At 38.8% G+C, this 18044-nt stretch overlaps 1 protein-coding gene across 1 annotated transcript in view; it reads right to left on the bottom strand.

Moving 5' to 3' along the window:
- SATB2 (SATB homeobox 2) overlaps positions 1 to 8004 on the bottom strand; it is a 252709-nt gene extending 244705 nt beyond the window's left edge. Inside the window, exon 1 of the mRNA XM_073880632.1 lies at positions 7889 to 8004. The gene's annotated coding sequence lies outside the window, so the exon portion shown is untranslated. The remainder of the gene's footprint in view (positions 1 to 7888) is intronic.
- Positions 8005 to 18044: the final 10040 nt, after the last annotated feature.

Raw genomic sequence — 18044 nt, 5'->3', positions numbered from 1 at the left:
CCACCCCCTCCCCTCTAAAACCCTCAGTTTGGTTCTCAGAGTCCATAGTCTCTCATGGGTTGTCTCCCCCTCCGATTTCCCCCCCTTCATTTTTCCCTTCCTACTATCTTCTTTTCAAAAACAAATTTTTTTAATATAATTTTTAAAGTATGGTTTTGCATAGTAAAGAATATATTTTGGTTTACTATACAAAAAAAGGATAATTTTGTCTTCAAGTAAAAAAAAAATTGGTCAAAATAAAAAATGATAGTAGAAGACAAATATTAGCATATTTTATAAATGGAGAAAATCCCTCCTGAAAAGTAAACTTTATTATCTTGGGATTATAATATCTACAAATAAGGAGGTGAAAAAACTGCTAAAAATTTTGACCAAGTTCTTTAAATTGATGGGTTTATTCAAAAGAGAAAAAGACTTAGATCTTTATCAGCAAATTGTTCATGGATGACTTTTTTTTAAAAAGACTTATTTATTTATTTTAGAGAGAGAGAGAGAGAGCAGGAGCGGGAGGGGCAGAGGGAGAGGGGGAGAGAATCTCAAGCTGACTCCCCGCTGCGCCTGGAGCCCAACACGGGACTCAATTTCACCACCCTGAGATCACGACCTGAGCCGGAACCAATATGGCGACACTCAATCAATTGTGCTACCCAGGGACCCCGTGCATGACATTCTTAAGAGTGAACTAGAATGGGTTTCCTGTTAAAATTTCTAAATTCTTCTGTGTCCAGATCACAAAATTATTCTGTTAATTGTTTGGCTTTGACATACTTTTAAATGATTTTAAAAGGTTTTACTTTTGGAAAAGGTGAAGTTCTGAAGGACGGCCTTCACTGCTGTTTTGAACCTACTCCTTGTAACTGTTTCTGGCCTTAAGCGTATCTTGCCCCAACACACCTTTCCTCGATTTTGTCTTCCTCAAATTTAGACACCAAATTTAGAATAACAAAAACGTTTATGATAGCTCTTACCCCAAAATATCTTTGAGTCTCCTAAGTGGATAGAGGTAACAAAGATTCGCTCCTTCACTTTATGAAGGAAAGGGCACTAGGCATAACTCGATTTGTTGGCCAATTTTAATTTTAATTAACTGAAACTATTGAAATCTTTTCTTTATTAAGGTTAAGATATATTTTTTTAAGCTGACAAATTCAAAGAGAAGTTCAGCATTTCTATGTTAATTACATATAAATATAAATATGTATTGATTATTGTGTACTCTGTGTATTGTGTATTTTGTTAAAGAAAACATACTCATGTAAGATACAGTGACAGTATACACAAAGATTTTGCAAGGTTTATATATGAGATGTCAATTGGTGACTTTCATAGAACATATTATTTGATAAATTAAAAGCCTGGATATTTATCACTGTCCTAACTGTTGATAATATGTTCTTTTTCCTAGGAGAATCACTGATTCGATCCCTATAGGTTAATTTTGTATGTTACTTCAAAAGAGAATTCTACAGTCCTTCATTCAAATACGGTACTGTAACGTACGGAATTATCACGATATGTTCATTCTTATCACCAAAAGATAAGAACAGCCTTCCTTGCCAGCCACCTAATCCACTTCAGCATGACAACAGACTCAGTGATCAGACATATTTGGAAACACCATCAAATAAAGACTTCACTGAAATCCCATCAGAAAAGACCTTATCTCATACTGTTAACATCTAACATAGCAGTAAGACTCCAATGGTCCACGTCTTCCAGATAAAACATCATCCATTCTTCAACATTAAAATGTTTGGAAAACAATACTTCATGGAAACATAGAACTGAAGTTCTCTGTAGAATCTCCAGATGGTTCATGGGAATAGCTAGCCACCTCATGATCCTGGGAACAAGCGGGTGACCACATAAAGCAGGTAGATGGGTTCATGACATCTCTCTCCAGGAAAACCAGATGCCTGAAGCCACTAGTCTTGTGCTTCTTTCCACATCTGTTCCTTATCCTCCATCTCATTCTCTCTTACTGCTTCTCATTTCTAAGTTATTAGTGGACACCGCTGTCCCTCATTCATGCCAATGCTCTCATCTTTGATAATTTCCAAATACTGAACCAGTTCTTCAGACTCTGGTAAAGCTCAATAACCCATATCCAAATTAAAGAGGAAATAAAAAACACAGGTATATAAGGAAGATTCAAATAGTTTGTGGGACCTTTAGGACATGTCTCAACCATTAATAATAATCCTAGTGTCCTTGTTTGTCTCTGTTATAGTTGCTAAATGCATAATCTCCAGAATCTTAAACACTCACGATCATACTAGCAGATTCAATCAATAATCATCCCCCCAAATAGCCAGAAGGTATAATGCCTATAGTTATCAAAACATTTACCATTACAAATATTCAATATTTGTAATATATAAATATTCAATCCTTTTAAATAGATTCAAACTATACTTTTCTTTTTTAAAAACTGAGATATAATTGAGATACAATTGACAAAGTTGTATATATTCAAAATGTACAATGTGATGATTTGATATACATATACATTTCACATATACATTGTGAAATGATTGCCACAGTCAAGTTAATTAACACATCCATCACTCCACATAATTACTTTTTTTTTTTTTTTTTGGTGAGAATGCTTAAGATCCACTCTCTTACTTCCAGCAAATTTCAATACAGTATTATTAACTATAGTCACCACACTGTACATTAAAAAATCCTCAGAACTTATTCATCTGGTAACTAAGAATTTGTTAGGAACTATGCTTTCAACAAAGGTGCAGAACTAAATTGATCATACTCCCCAAAGAAAATAATCTATCACCAAGAAAGTAAAAAAATGTCCATACTGGTAATTAGGCTGCAGTGGAAGGAAGGAGATACTGAGAATCGAAACAGAAGGCACAACTTTCAAAAACGCAAAACAGATAAACTGTATCAAGCCTAACCATCTTAGGCGTCATAGAATATCTGGTCTCAAACTTCCATAACATGAGCTCATTCGGCCCCATATGTTCTGAGATAAGACCATGGATGGTGATCTAGCAGTTACTGCACAGACTCACTTTTAAAGACCATGGATTGTTCCAGCAACTTGCCCTGTCAAGGCCATTGTTTGATTAATCTAACCTCCCATCTGCTATAAGCACCCTTTTAAACCACTCCCTCTTGAAATATGCCAGGGTTCCCCTGGAGTACCTTCTTCCTTATGCACCAAACTAAACAAACATTGGTTTTGGATATGTTCCTGGTGGTCTTTGATTGGTAGGCTTTAAGAATCTTATGCAATAGGTATTGTTACTATTCCCTGAAATATTTCAAATTTTATTGAAGAAGAATTTTATGTTAAAGCAGCACTGTCCAAGAGAACTACTTCTGATGATGGGAATGGCTTGTAATCTGCACTGTTGAGCACAATAGCTACTAGCCACATCTTAGCATTGGGTATTTGAAAATATGGCTAAAATGACTGAGGAACTGAAGTTTTAATTTTGCCTAATTTTAATTAATTTAAATCTAAATAGTCATATTTGACTAGAAGCCATCATACTGGACAGTACAGTCTTAGAACGTGTACCATTGCTGACCCTGCTGGTATACTTCATCTAAAGGCATTATCTCAGGAAGTAATGCACCTGATCACTTCCCTTCTCTCCAAATCCCTGTAACAGTCTCTGAATAGATGTAGAAGGAGATTTCCTGATGAGGGAGGGGAGGTAAAACTTAGCTTTGGTCTTTTAAGGGAAACGTTTGGTTGTTGGGATATAGTCTCTGCCTCATTTTCTGGTTGAACTAGCTTCTGCATCACCAAAGAGGGATCAGCGATAGCATCCTTTATCTACTCATCAACCAAAGGGGTCACTCTGATTCAAGCTGTACAGAGTCAGAATGCCACTGTGCTTGTGAATTTTGCCTCCCAGCACTCTTATTTGTGGAAATTCCATGAAGATTCTGGCATGTGACAAACTTTTGTGTTTATTTTCCTTTGTAATGTGAGTTTTCATAATTTTTGGCATCCTAATGAGTATTTTAAATGGACAGTTGGCAGACTGTGAACCAGAGGCTGCTTAGGCTGATACTATCTTAAATCAGAAGTCCCAATGTTACTAGAATATTTATGGCAGTACTTCATGTTGTACAAGAATGTCTATCGTGAGCTATTTTATTGTATTTTGTTGAAATATAATTGACATGACCGTGTGTAAATTTAAGGTGTACAATGTGAAGATTTGGTATGTCTATATGGCAAAATGATTACCACGATAGGATTACTTAACATTTCAGCCATCTTACATAATTATCTTTTTGTGTGCTGTGAGAACATTTAAGATTGACCCTCTTAACAACTTTCAAGTATACAAACTATACTCATCATGCTGTACATCAGATCTCCAGAATTTATTCATCTTATAAATGGAAATTTGTATCCTTTGACATCTTTCATTTCTCCCACCCCCTAGCCCCTGGCAACCATCATACTACTTTCTGTCATTATGAGTTTGGCTTTTTTCAATTCCAGATATATGTGAGATGATACAGTATTTGTCTTTCTTTGTCTGATGATTTCACTTAGTATAATGTCCTCAAGGTCCATCCATGTTGTCACAAATGGTAGAATTTTCTTCTTTCTCATAGCTGAATAATATGCCATTGTGTGTGTGTGTGTGTGTGTATCACATATTCCTTATCCATTCATCTGTAGATGGACATGTAGGTTGGGTCTAGATCTTGGCTATTGTAAATAATGCTGCAGTGAACAGAGGCGTACATACATCTCTTCAAGATCTTGATTCCATTTCTTTTGGATATATGTCAAATGTGGGTTTGCTGGATAACGTGATTTTTAATATTTTCAGGGACTTCCATACTGTTTTCCACAGTGGTTGCGTCAATTTCCACTCCAGGCAATGGTGCACAAGGCTCCCCTTTTCTCCACATCCTTGCCAACACTTGTTACCTCTTGTCTTTTTGATAACAGCCATTCTAACAGGTGGGAGGTGATAGCTCTTTGTGGTTTTGGTTTGCATTTCCTTGATGAGCACCTTTTCATGTACCTGTTGGCCATTTATGGGTTTTCTCTGGAAAAATGTCTGTTCAGGACTTCTGCCCATTTTTTAATCGGTTTGTTTGTTTTGTTGTCGTTGAATTGTATGAGTTCCGCGTTTATTTTGGGTATTAACCTCTTGTCAGATACATAAATGGCTTACAAATATTTTCTCCCATTCCATAGGTTGCCTTTTCATTTTGATCATTTTTTTTGTTGTGCAGTTTTTTAGTTTGATATGGTCCCACTTATTTATTTTTGCTTTTGTTGCTTGTGCTTTGGTGTCTTATGCAGGACATTGCTGCTAAGACCGATGTCACAGAGTTTTCCCCTGTGTTTTTTTCTAGGAGTTTTATAGTTTCAGGTCTTATGTTTAAGTCTTTAATCTATTTTGAGTTTATTTTTTGTGAGTTGTGTAAGACAATTCAATTCAATTTCACTTTCTGCTTGTGGCTATCCAGTTTTTCCAGCATCATTTATTGAAGAAATTATCCTTTCCCCCATTGAGTATCTTGGCTCGTTTGTCAAACACTAGTTACTGTATATGCAAGGGTTTACTTCTGGGCTCTTTAATCTGTTCCATTGGTCTATGTTTCTGTTTTTATGCCAATACCATACCATTTTGATTACTGTAGCTTTGTAATACATTTTGAAATCCGCAAGTATGATACTCCAGCTTTGCTCTTCTTTCTCAGGATTGCTTTGTATATTTGGGGTCTTTTATGGTTCCATACAAATTCTAGGATTGTTTTTTCTCTTTCTGTGAAAAATGTCGTTGGAATATTGATAGAGACTGTATTGAATCTACAGATGTCTTTGGGTAGTACAAACACCTTAACAATATTGATTCTTCCAATCCATAAACACAGGATGTCTTTCCATTTATCTGTGGCTTACTCAATTTCTCTCATCAATATTTTATAGTTTTCAGTGCACAGATCTTGCATCTCAACAGTTAAATTTATTCCTAAGTATTTTATGTTTTTATGCCATTATAAATGGCATTGTTTTCTTTATTTCTTTTTTGGATATTTTGTTATTAGTATATAGAAATGCAACTTATTTCTGTACGTTGATTTTTCATTGAATTATTTTAGAACATTGATTCCCAATCTTGACTGCACATTAGAATAACCTGAAGAACTTTTTAAAATCCCAAATGCCCAACCAAATAATCCAGAATTTCTGAAGGGGAAACCCTGGTATTAGTGTGTTTTAAAGTTTCCTAGATGATCCTAATGGGCAGCCAAAGACAGAATACTCATTTTTAGTGAGTGGTTTAACACAATTAATGATTTCATATTAGAAACAGAATGAAACACTTCTCAGATAGTTCAAAAGGATCATCATCATCATCATCATCATCATCTCTACTCAGTGACTTCTTAGCACACTGTAGTGTCTTCAGTCCCAAAGCATTTCTGTGAAGTAGGCTTCGTTATTCTCATTTGTCATATAAAAAAACCTGAGTAATTGATTAGGTATCTGAATTTTAAACCCTTGTCTTTTCTTTTTTTCTCCCTTCCTCCCTCCCTCCCTCACATCCATCCTTCCTTCCTTCCTTCCATCCTGACTTTCCTTCTGTCTCCCCCTTCCCCCTCTTCCCCCTTTCTTCTCTCCTCTCCCCCACTTCCTTCTTCTTTTTCACCATCATCATCACTAGATTACTGGTTTATTACAAAAGGATAAAACTCAGGAACAACCAGATGGAAGAGATGTATAGAACAAGGTATGGGGAAAGAGTGTGGAAACTTCATGCTGGGTGTGTCACTTTCCCCACATTTCTATGTGTTTCCCAACCTGGCAGCTCCAAACCCTTGCTTTTTCACTATACTTTACTGCTTCCACAAAGTCATTTGAATCACCGATAGTCTTAATGCCATCCAGAATTAATATTTGGAGCATTTATGGTATCTCATCTCAGATTTCTCTTTAAAGAAAATGTATTTATTTTGGCATATATTAGAGGGCATTATCATTTATCAGAGACAAAAATTAAATATGTGCTCTCATTTTAAGTAGTATTTTTCTTTTCACTAATGAATCTTTATTACTGCAGGTATTCATTGAAAGTCAACTGGTCATTTTTCTTAAATTTTGTTCTTAATTGATTTACCAATCCTGTGTTTGAGTATTAAGTTTAAAAAGAAAGTATTTTAATTCTGAATAAAACTATAAAGTTGAATATGTAAATTTCAAGACACTATATTAAGAACAAGGAAAATACATGCTGGCTTCAGGGGGGAAAAGATAAATGAAAACAAATAATTAGGTTGAGAACGCCACTAGGTTCTTCTGTACGATAATCGCTCTCTGTGAAGCTATGCTCAACTTTGCTCTAGTTTGGGATAATCTCCTTTATTTCCTGACTCTGAAAAAAATCCAGCAAATACCTATTGAACACTTATTCTGACCATGGCATAATGAAGAGGAAGTTAATCATCATAATCTTTTACATTTAGTAAAATGAGTTGCAAAGCTATTTCCCATTGTGCCAGATGCGTCAATGCCAGATATATTAGGTGAACATTTTTTATTTTGTATTTTTATAAAAATTTGGCTCTCTTGCATCTTAGCTTTACATGACAGATATTAGGGGCCTTGAAATTGTCTCTGGATTAAGGAAAATGGTGAGATTCGGGGGACTGGTGGGGGTTCACATTTGTGCATCATCAATATCCTCGGATGTTTAAGCAGACCCATCTATACAGCCTGAAAGTGAAGTATGGTCTTTGAGTCTAGACTTAGTGCCAAACTGCAAGAATTTAAACCCCAGCTCTCCCAGCTATGAGATTTGGGGAGTACAACTTAAAATTCCTTGTGCCTCAGTTTTCTCATCTGCTAAATGGGGATAATGGCAGTACTAGCACCCACCTGATAGGGTTGCTGTGAGGTCAAGTAATTGATGCAGGCATATTACTGAGGTCAGTGTCGGCACAGAGGAAGCATTTGTTGTCATCATGATCTAGGCTTCAACTCTGAAGAATTTCATGTAATGGTTTTTGCACAAGAGCTTAGAAAAAGAATGAGATCACTGACTTGCAACGTATCCTATTGTTCATTATGTCAGTCGAGGACTGTTGATCTAATATCTGTTCAGCAATAAAAAGCTTTAAGCATTTACTATCTTAGTGAAAGAACACCCAGAGCGTTGACAATGTCAGAAGGCAGCTTAGAAGGCGTTTTTCCTCCCCAGCTCAGGGCAGCTGTGCATCCTGAGACCTCATGCATCCGCGGTGGATCCATGCACCTGTCCAGAAGACAGAGAACTTCTCTCTGTGTATATCTGAGTAGCAGTCCCTGACAGGAAAGACAGAAGCAAGTTGCAGGCTGTGAAAAGGACAGAAATGCTTGGCAGTATGGATGGAGGATTTAGGCATTTACGAGCAGCTTTATTTGACAATGAATTCCTTGGAGTATAAACATTAGGGATTTGAAGAATTTTTAGTTATTATAAGAAGACCTTCAGCAATCTGTTTTTCCTTTTAATTACACAACTGTACATTTGTGTAAAACTTCACAGTTTGCAAAGTAGGAGATCCACTGGCATCATGATCTTCCTTGCTCCTTCCTAACTTTGCTCTTCCCCTCCCCTGCTCGAGAGAAGTCTGAGAAAAAGGACATAATGAAGAAAGTGATAAAAGGACAACTCCAGGTAGAGGCGAATAGACGGACTCCTAAGAGAGCAAAACCTTGGTCCACAGAATATGACCGAACCTGAGCACATTTGAATTTAATTACTTGTGTTCTAAAGAGTCTGTGAGGTGAGCGGAATTCTGGCCTCTAAATAAGGAGTTAATTTAAGAAATTTATATTCTCTTGTCAAGGGAAGCCTCGAACAAGGACAAGACATATATCCATTATTTTTAAACTTGCCTTCACTATTGGGTCAATATGGTCTAACACATAAGTTCCTCCATGCAGGGCTGGATCACAGTATGTTGTGAATTATGAACTGACAGGAACCGCCCTGTGCGGCTGCCTAGACACTAGAGGCTTAATACTTGCTACTCTGCACAGAACATTACAAGGCTGTCCTTTCTTTACTGGGTTACTCTGAGGAAGCTTCTTTTTTCCTTCTATATACCAATATTTAAAACACATAAATTGATATTTTACTGTATTTGAAGTCGTATGAGATCGCTCTTTGGAAAAACGCTTCAAGGGTTCGAAGTTTGGTGATGGCTTTTTCAGGGTCATGGCACTAAGTCTAGGACGTCATTGCCTAGTTTGGGCTTCTCTTGGTCGCCGTGTGGCCTTTTACTTATTTTCTTGCCCTGCGCTCTCTCTACGTCATCTCTCATTCTGTCGTCAGAGTTCTGAAGGACAAATTTAATCACATCTCTGCCTTCAGAATACTAGGCCTAACAACGAAACCCTAATTCCGGAGGAAGACGTGCAAGGCCCTTCCTCTCACTGTTCTTCAGGAAGTCTTCTGCTCTGTTTGCTCCACGCCAGCAGAATCATGGCTGGTTTTGTTCACCATTTTCCAGCAGGTTCGACGGCGGCCAGCACATGGCGTGGAGAGAAGACAGCAGGGTGGGGACTGGGGCGAGCTGGCGAGCACATGCTGCTTTCCAAGAGGGAGGGGGCACAGGAGCTGCTACCCAGCTCCAGTCTCGTTGGTTGCCATGTGGGAATGTGGGCCCTGTGTTGCCAGATCTTCTGATTTTTTTTTTTCAAGAGAAGCCAGAAATCTGGAATTTTATGAGAAATCTTCCAATTTTTAAATCTTGGCAACTAATTCAAAATATTTTTAAAACACTGTATGGGCCAAAAAGAAAAAAAAAAGAGAGAGAGAGTTTGCCAGCTGAGCCCATGACCCCTCTGGTAAGAGCCAGAAAGTGTTTCTTATTTACCTGGCCTTGGACTCCACCCACATGACAGGGCCTGCCCTTCCCCAAACATGCCATGTATTTTGTACTCCTCTCCTGCATTGATCTTGCTGCCAGGAACGCCCTCCTCGTACTCCGCTTGGAAACTCCTACTCATCCTTCAGGACCCAGCCCAAACGTCACCTTCCCTGGAGGCTCACCTTCCCTGCGGAGGCAGTCTGCTTCTGCCCGGAAGGCCGTAGCACGTACCGTGTATATGGCGATCCTTACAGACCGGGAGGGGCTCCCTTGAGAATCTTCTCTGGCACCCACAACGGGGTCTGGCACATAGTAGGCTCTCAGTAAATGTTTGTTGAAGGATGTGTTCCCATCAGAATGAATATATGAGATTTGCTGAGGAAATAAACACTTCTCAGCTCCTCTCATCTTTGCCATGTTGATTTCAATGTGGGAGGCAGACCCATCTGTGGGTGGTGGTGTCCTTTTTCAGTTCTACGCTCCGGCAGACTGCACTCTCTTTGGAGCTCTCCACTGTTACCACACTCACTGGCTTAGGGTTAAAGCATATCTAGGCAGATGGCTATATAACTATTTGTCTGAAACGGGCTAAATCATTCAGACTGTTTTTCAAGAACTCAAGGTATAGTGGAAGAGTTGTTTCTCCAATGACCTGGAAGTAAGTTTGATAGAAATGAAAGGATTACATACTGAGTCAGGTAGTTCCAATTTTTAAAAATATGCTTACTAATTTTGTAGTTTGGTAAGCTTACCTTCTTTGTGAGAATTTCATTTCTTAAAACTGTTCGAATTATGTTTGATGTATATTATGAGAATAATGCCAGCCTAAATGATTTCATATGAAAAATGAAAGCCACTCCAATCCATCCTTACCTCTGTTAAAGTAAAACCATAAGGGCTTCTAATTCCTAATTTCCTGTATACACCCCATACTTCCCAACAAACAAGCCCATCCACATAATTTGACCACATATCCACCCACACAAAAAGGCCCACAGATTCCATACACATACATGCATATAAACAGAGAAATATACTAAGCAATTTGCATATAATCATTCTGTCTACACAATAATATTCAAAGTAGACTTTCCTCCTCTGGAATTCAATACACTCAAATGTTAATTAGGAAATTGCATTTCTCCTGTTTCCATAAATCCATACACTCCCCTATTTTATTTTCCTGAAATTTTCTACTTATTCTAGGATTAAGATATAACTTGTCCGAAAATGTGAAAGGGTTTTGAACAAAGGGCAAATTAAGTTCCCAAAGTGATCAACAGAAATTTACTCTCTTATTCAGGAGCTGGCAGATTAGTTGAATCAAGTAAGATCTGAAGGAAGCTCTCCCCACCCGATACTACTATCATCACTATAAAGTCAGAAAGAGAGCACAAGATCAGTTAAAAAGAACCCCAAAAGACAATAAGTTTTCTTTAATAAGAAAGCTCAAATTTGACATGATCCAAAGGATGACTAAAATTCATGAAATAGAGAAGTCTAAATAACAAAAATTGAAAAGAATAAAGCTTTCAAATGATTTGTTTTCCAAGTCAACAAAATAGATCATTTTTGCATGATGATTGACAATAGATTACTATAATATGAAGTTTACTCTACATGTTTATGGAACAGTATTTGTTCTTTCTTCTGCAGTATTTCTCCTAAAATGCACCACTAATAGGATTACTCAATTAGGGTCTCAGGAACTCCAGAAAAAGGTCAGGATAACACAGAAAATGCTATGCTTGGCAGTACAGTCCAACCACAATTCCAATCTCCCTCCTCTGCCCTCACACACAAGACTCCAGGGGCTAAAATTATGCCAAGTCATTAAAGTGTCACTGATTAACTTAAACGGCCTCCACGACAGGAGGAATCCAAATGAACGAGAAACTAAAAGCACTAGGCAATGAACTCAAAGATCAGAATTCTGAACTCCGAGCTGGTGGCACCTTGGTCACTGGCTAGCGGTAGGCATCAATCCCCCTACCCATTTATTTGTGTTCTCTTATAGACAACACATATGGATGCAAACATGATTAGGATGTAGGCTTTCAGAGCACAGGGCTCCTGGTGTGAAGCCAGAAAGGTCAGGTCCCCTTGCTTGGGGGTGTGATGGATTCCAGGCTCTCCTGAGCTCGGTGCTTCCTTCATCTGTCCAGGACAGGTGCCCTGTGCCAAGGTGCTGTGCACCCTGCTTCATCTTGGTGAACCTTTCCCTGTCCTTTCTGGCTATTCACTCATTATAAAGCATTTTCAGGAATAACTGTGGTGGCAAAAACTTAGGAATGCCTAAGATGTCAAACAGAAAATATAATATGGTACGTACAAGTCAAAGAACAGAGGGGACAAGGGTATAGTGGGTGACTAAGAAGTTAGCTAAGGGAAGTCCTTTAACCAGGACTCTCTTGCTCTCGTTCAATGAGGCTTGTCCGTAAGCTTCATTTTTGGAGACAATAGGGAAACACCAGACAATGAAGGTAGTCAGAATTTCCAGACGGGAAACTATGGCAGGTCATTTTTAGACTAGCAAATCCTGCATCTTTCCTTTTAAGGAAAATAAAAACCTTTTGGTATGATGCAGTCATAGACATGGTTCATTATTAGGTTATACATTTTAAAAACCTTATTAGGATCCCCAAACCAGGAATATAAAAGTATAGTTTGTCCCCTTCCCCATAAAGACATATTTATTGGCATCTACAATGAAGAAAAAAAAGGCTTCTGAAAGTCCCAAATGTATCTAAATAAGCAGTTAAGAATACACAATGTGCATATGCCACATCAAAAGAGGTATTGTAATTTAAGGACTGTAGGGTAAAAATAAAACCCAAATCTGCCACAGTTGCATAGAAATGTGTTTAATCCTCTGTCTGAGTTATTTGGTCTGAAACGTTACCCTGCCCCCACAAACCTTGACACAGTCTTTGGTGGAAAGTTAGCCAGGCCATGGGGTTTCTGCAGGCTCTGTGGTAGGGTTGGCCAGTCTTCATTCCCTCCCAGGGCTACCATGCTTTAAATAAACTCATCTGACTTTAAAGGAATGTTATGCAGACAGATTGTTTGTTTGCACTTGTATTTCTGAAATGGAGATGCTTCTGCTTGTGTTAATATGGGAGCAGAAAGCTTCACAACAAAGAACAGAGTCAGGGAAATATCACTTGTACCCGACAAAAGGACTCCTGCAGGCCCCCATACTAAATTCTCCTTTCTTCGGGACTACAGTTGTCCTTCAGACCAGTCAGGAACTCTGGGCACATGAGGCCTCCACGTGGTTCCTGGAGAAATTAGGGGCATCTCTCCCCAAATTGTATTAGTTATGCTTTGGTGCCAAATGAGTGGGTTTTTTGGTTTTTTTTTTTTTAGTCACAATTGCACAAGCATATAATGATCATAATGCTAAGTAAAAATTATTGACATAGCAAGAGAGCTAAACTTGGTCTTCTCCACACTTTCACATGTTTATTAAACATCTACTTTATGCCAGGCTTTGTATTGACTAAAACAGAAATATGAAAAGAGCATGCACGCGGGGCACTAAAAATAGTTCACAAAGGCTAGACAGTGAGTGCTAGAAGGGAATGGCAAAGCAAGAGGAGGGAACTCAAAAGCATTGTACTAGAATCTCAACTTAGCCAAAAGACAAGTGGGTAAGGCCAAAAGGCAGAGAGCAAGACAAAAAAATCTCAAAAATGTCATCATCCTTGGAATCTTTTATGAAGGCACCATATGGTGTCCATGTGCCAGCTCACCATAAATTCATCCTGGACAGGCTTTCCTCCCACCTTCAGGAGAAAGCCGTTTCTCCTGCTAAGTACCAGATTAAAAAAAAAAAAAAAGGCATTCATTTTGTACAAGAAATAGATACGTTTAAACACTGTCATCCCATTCAGTGTGATAAGATGTCTACCCCCCAAAAAAGGCACAAAGAAACCCTTAAGTGAAGGAAACACAGAGGCAGGTCTCCCATCTCCCACCTGCACTGGGGCGCTCATTGAGTGAACCGGAGTGCAAGTTTTGCCTGCAGGGTCTCAGTGCTGAAATTGTACTTTCTGTCACTCTGGACTCTTCTGTTGGGTACTAATAGTTGCTTTTTTAGAAAATTAAAGGTAAGGGTGTGAACATGATTGCTTGGCCAAGGTAGTTCAAAGAGTTTAGCATGACCAGATTTGTGGTTTAGAATGGTTGCTGTAGCTCAGACGAGGTCTAGGAGGCAGCCTGTGAGGTGCGTTTGGATACTGCCACAAAGGTTGGTCCTCAAAGAGAGGCTGTGGAGATGGAAAGGAGAAATTTCGGAGAGAAAAATGTGGGTGGTGAAATTGACAGGGTTTGTGATGACTGAGATACAAAGAATGAAGCAGGGAAAGGTATGAGTTATAATAAGATTGGTTTTTGACTGGATATACAAAGATTGGCTGTCATCCTTACAAACAGTTTATAACTTGGGCTAATTACCCAGAGTCACATATAAAAAACTTGACATCGATGGCATGGACTGTACTATAATGTTTTCCCCTGATACTTCTGCTGTGAAGGACGTACAGATTAGGGTTTATGATATATTTGTGTGCCAAAGTTTTGCTGTAGCTAGGAAATAATTTTTTAGAAAGCCAGATTAATTTGGGGAACAAGGGTATCAAACTGGCACCTGGAGGTAAGGTGCTGGTGGCTAATTGGCTTATGACTTCACAGGGTTTCCCATCAATGCCTGCAACTGACAAGCCAGTGAATTATGGATTCCACCCGGTACAACAGAATACTGTTATTAGCAAGAAGTAATTAGGGTCAAAGGTCTTAGTTGGTCATTATGTATAATACAGCACTTTTCATAAAAACAAAATTTGAGCCCTGACTCAAATTTAAGGAGACATGCCATTACGGGTGTTTTCTTTCACCATGAATTTCTTTCAGCATGAACTTGAATCCTTTAGGATTAGGATCTGGTATTTGTACTTGTGGCTACAGTGTGTGGGAAATAAAAAATCAATAGAATTCTATGTCAACATTCTGACTAGTTAAACTTAATACTACCTGCATTATATCTGTTGAGGACTATATTCTTATTCCTTCTATTTTTGAATCCATCCAGGAGAGAGTGTCTCTGAGTGTGTTTGTGACACAGTGCATTATATTCAAAGTGAAATTAATTATGGTTGTTCTACTTCTAGCTCTTCAGTGATTTTAGCTAAGCAGACATGAATGACTGAATCTTATACTAAGCAATAATGGTATGTGGCAATGCTGAAATATTAAGCTTCTTGTCAGATTTCCTTTTATAGCATTTTGTCTGGGGGCTGAGATATTACAGAATATCCCTAAGGTAAAACTTGCCATATATTTACCTTCTAATTTTATAACACTACATATAACCTTATCTTCAAATTCCAAGACACACATCTTTTTAGAATTGAGTAACATTTACTATCAAATCATGTTATAAAAATCTTTAGGGGCGCCTGGGTGGCTCAGTCGTTAGGTGCCTGCCTTCGGTGCAGGTCATGATCCCGGGGTCCTGGGATCGAGCCCCGCATCGGGCTCCCTGCTCGGCGGGAAGCCTGCTTCTCCCTCTCCCGCTCCCCCTGCTTGTGTTCCTTCTCTTGCTATCTCTCTCTGTCAAATAAATAAATAAAATCTTTTAAAAAAAATCTTTAAAAGAAACAGACACTTCATCTATAAGATGGTTATAATAGTAGATAACATTACTCCCTAAATTAATAAAAGATGGGTAAAATTTAGGAGCAACATTTTAAAAACTTAACAACTGAGGAATATTAAAAGCTGAAATAAAGTGTATCTATCATTTTAATGTCTCAAATTATTGTCTCTTCAAGAAGGCTTGAATATATTGAGGAAAAAAATGTTCAATTTAGCTATAGTGAACACACTGCATTCAAGTAAACATTCTCTTTTAATGGCTGAAAATGACATTATCTTAAGTCCCTAAAGGATGCCAAATTAACATATTATCTGTACCAGGTATGCAGTTGTTCTTAGGTACAGCCAATTTTGATTTCTGCCTTTTAGCAAGAAGACATCACAGGCCTGAAGTAAAACCTTCTCCAGGATAAAGTGCATTTCTGGAATATTTAAGTCTGGTGGGAGAGGTAAGGAAATGGTTAGTATCTAATCAATAACTGCACACCCAAAAAGATGGATCTAGGTTTTGACCAAGCCCTTATTAAAGAAAAACCCCCACATACATGTAGGAATAATAACAAGCTAGAAACATGTGAACACAACTGAAAATATTTCCCAGAGGGTCTGGCCCTGGTACCAGGATCACAGGGGCCACTCTGGAGGGCACAGGGCACCTAAAGCCAGGGTACAAGGTCCCATTTCTCCTGAACTTAGGCAAGTCCTTTGTTTTTCCCGAAAATCCGGGCCCATCTCTCGGTTTTCTCCTCCGAGGATTCTATACCCTAAGTTTTCTCTGTAATGTTAGAAGTTGGCCTGGATTTCCAACATTTCAACATTCCTAATTAAAGGAGGATTGTCTTTATCGGGCTGGCAGATGGTGCTGCGGCAGAGTCTGCTCAAACGGAAACATGTTTGCAAGCCCTTCCCTGTTGGAGATTTACCAGGAGAAGCAAATGTACTGGGCGCACCTTCCATGGCAAGTAATGAGGTGACTGGACAGATCCTCACAGAAATCGAGATAGACACATACAGAGAGAGAGAGAGAGAGAGAGGGAGAGGGAGAGAGAGACAGGGAGGGGGGCTAGAGGCAGAGAGAGGGAGATGGGGATAAACATGGGGCTAACAGGACAACTTCGAGATCTTTCCAACATGGGACCCTGCTCTAGTGCGCGACAGGGCCAGTAAAGGTTAGCGGCTAATAGCAGAGCCTGAAGTCCCACACACTTCTTCTTGAAACCCTGTTCTGTCACTTATAGAAGGGCAAGGTTTTTAACTTCTCCGCAATTCAGTTTCCTGATACATAAAACGGGGATAGCGCAATTCTCCCAGAGGGATATTATCAGGACCCCGTGAGGTAATGAATCTAAGGAGATTATTTTGCAACTGACATTGACAGAGTGTCCAGTCTCAATAAATAATTTTATATTATTAAATGTAAGTTAATTAAGTTTATAAATATACAAGATATTGGAGATAGAAATTACATTATTTTTACAGAGGGCTCGCCTCAATACTACTGATTTTGATCAACTTGTGTCGCTACTGACAGGTGAACACTGGATCGACTGGCTTCTGTTTGGAGTGCAACCTTAATTTCGGGTCTAGTAACAGCTAAAGGTTTTGCTTTCAAGAAAATCAACTCTGAGTTTTAAATGTCAATGTCAAGCTTAAGTTCTCTGACAGTTTGCTTTCTTTCTGGTTTTACCCTACTTCTATAGGCCAAGTGAACATTCTAGGAAAAAATAAATGATAAAATGTTGAGGCTACAGACTGGCTCTTGGCCCAAGGTTGGGCTGATGGTGTTCTTCTTCCTCATCCCTCCTCCTGATATCCTTTTTGCATCTCTCCTTGGAATCCAAGTCAGGTTCTTAACACTCAAGTTGTCCCAGAACGTCAGCTATGGTATTGACTGACAGCAATCTTTGCTTCTCAACAGAGCACAGCTGAACACCTACAGACTTCAGAGGCAATACAGTCTCTTCAACTGCAACATTTTAGCAAGTGTGTGGCCAGGGAGCCTTCCAGGAGCTGCCCTCTCAGACTTCTCAATTAAACTCCTGTAGTCACCTACCTGGCAATACTAGGGCAAATGGAAAATCTGTAGGGGATGGACCTGAAGAGTCTCAGGAGCAACTAAAAATATAAAAGGAACTGGGGACAAAATTTCTCTTCTTTCCTCTCCCTCCAACTCTTCTACAAATGGAAGAAAAGTAACTGAATTCATTTCTCAGGAAGGACATTACTAGTGGCAAGTATTGGCAGGATATGGAAAAAGTGGGAACTCTCATCTACGGGTGGGGGGGGGGTGCGGTGGGGATTGGTAGAAGTGTCCAGTGCAATCATTTTGGAAAAGGGCAGTTCCTACTAGGGGAAAATTACATGTAAATTACACATACTCCTGACTCAGCAATTCCTCTCTAACAGTAAGGCATATAAATGCCCACCAAAACCACCTACAAATATTCCCTGTAGGTATAACAGATAAAAACTGAAAGTAAATCAAGTGTCCATCAACAGAATGGCTAAGTAAATTTTGA

Source organism: Callorhinus ursinus, unplaced genomic scaffold, assembly GCF_003265705.2.
Source record: "Callorhinus ursinus isolate GAN/ISIS: 27379988/994484 unplaced genomic scaffold, GSC_fseal_2.0 scaffold2, whole genome shotgun sequence".
Classification (NCBI taxonomy): Eukaryota; Metazoa; Chordata; class Mammalia; order Carnivora; family Otariidae; genus Callorhinus; species Callorhinus ursinus.
The sequence above is the reverse complement of the archived record's forward strand: the minus strand, read 5'-3'. Positions and strand labels throughout refer to the sequence as shown.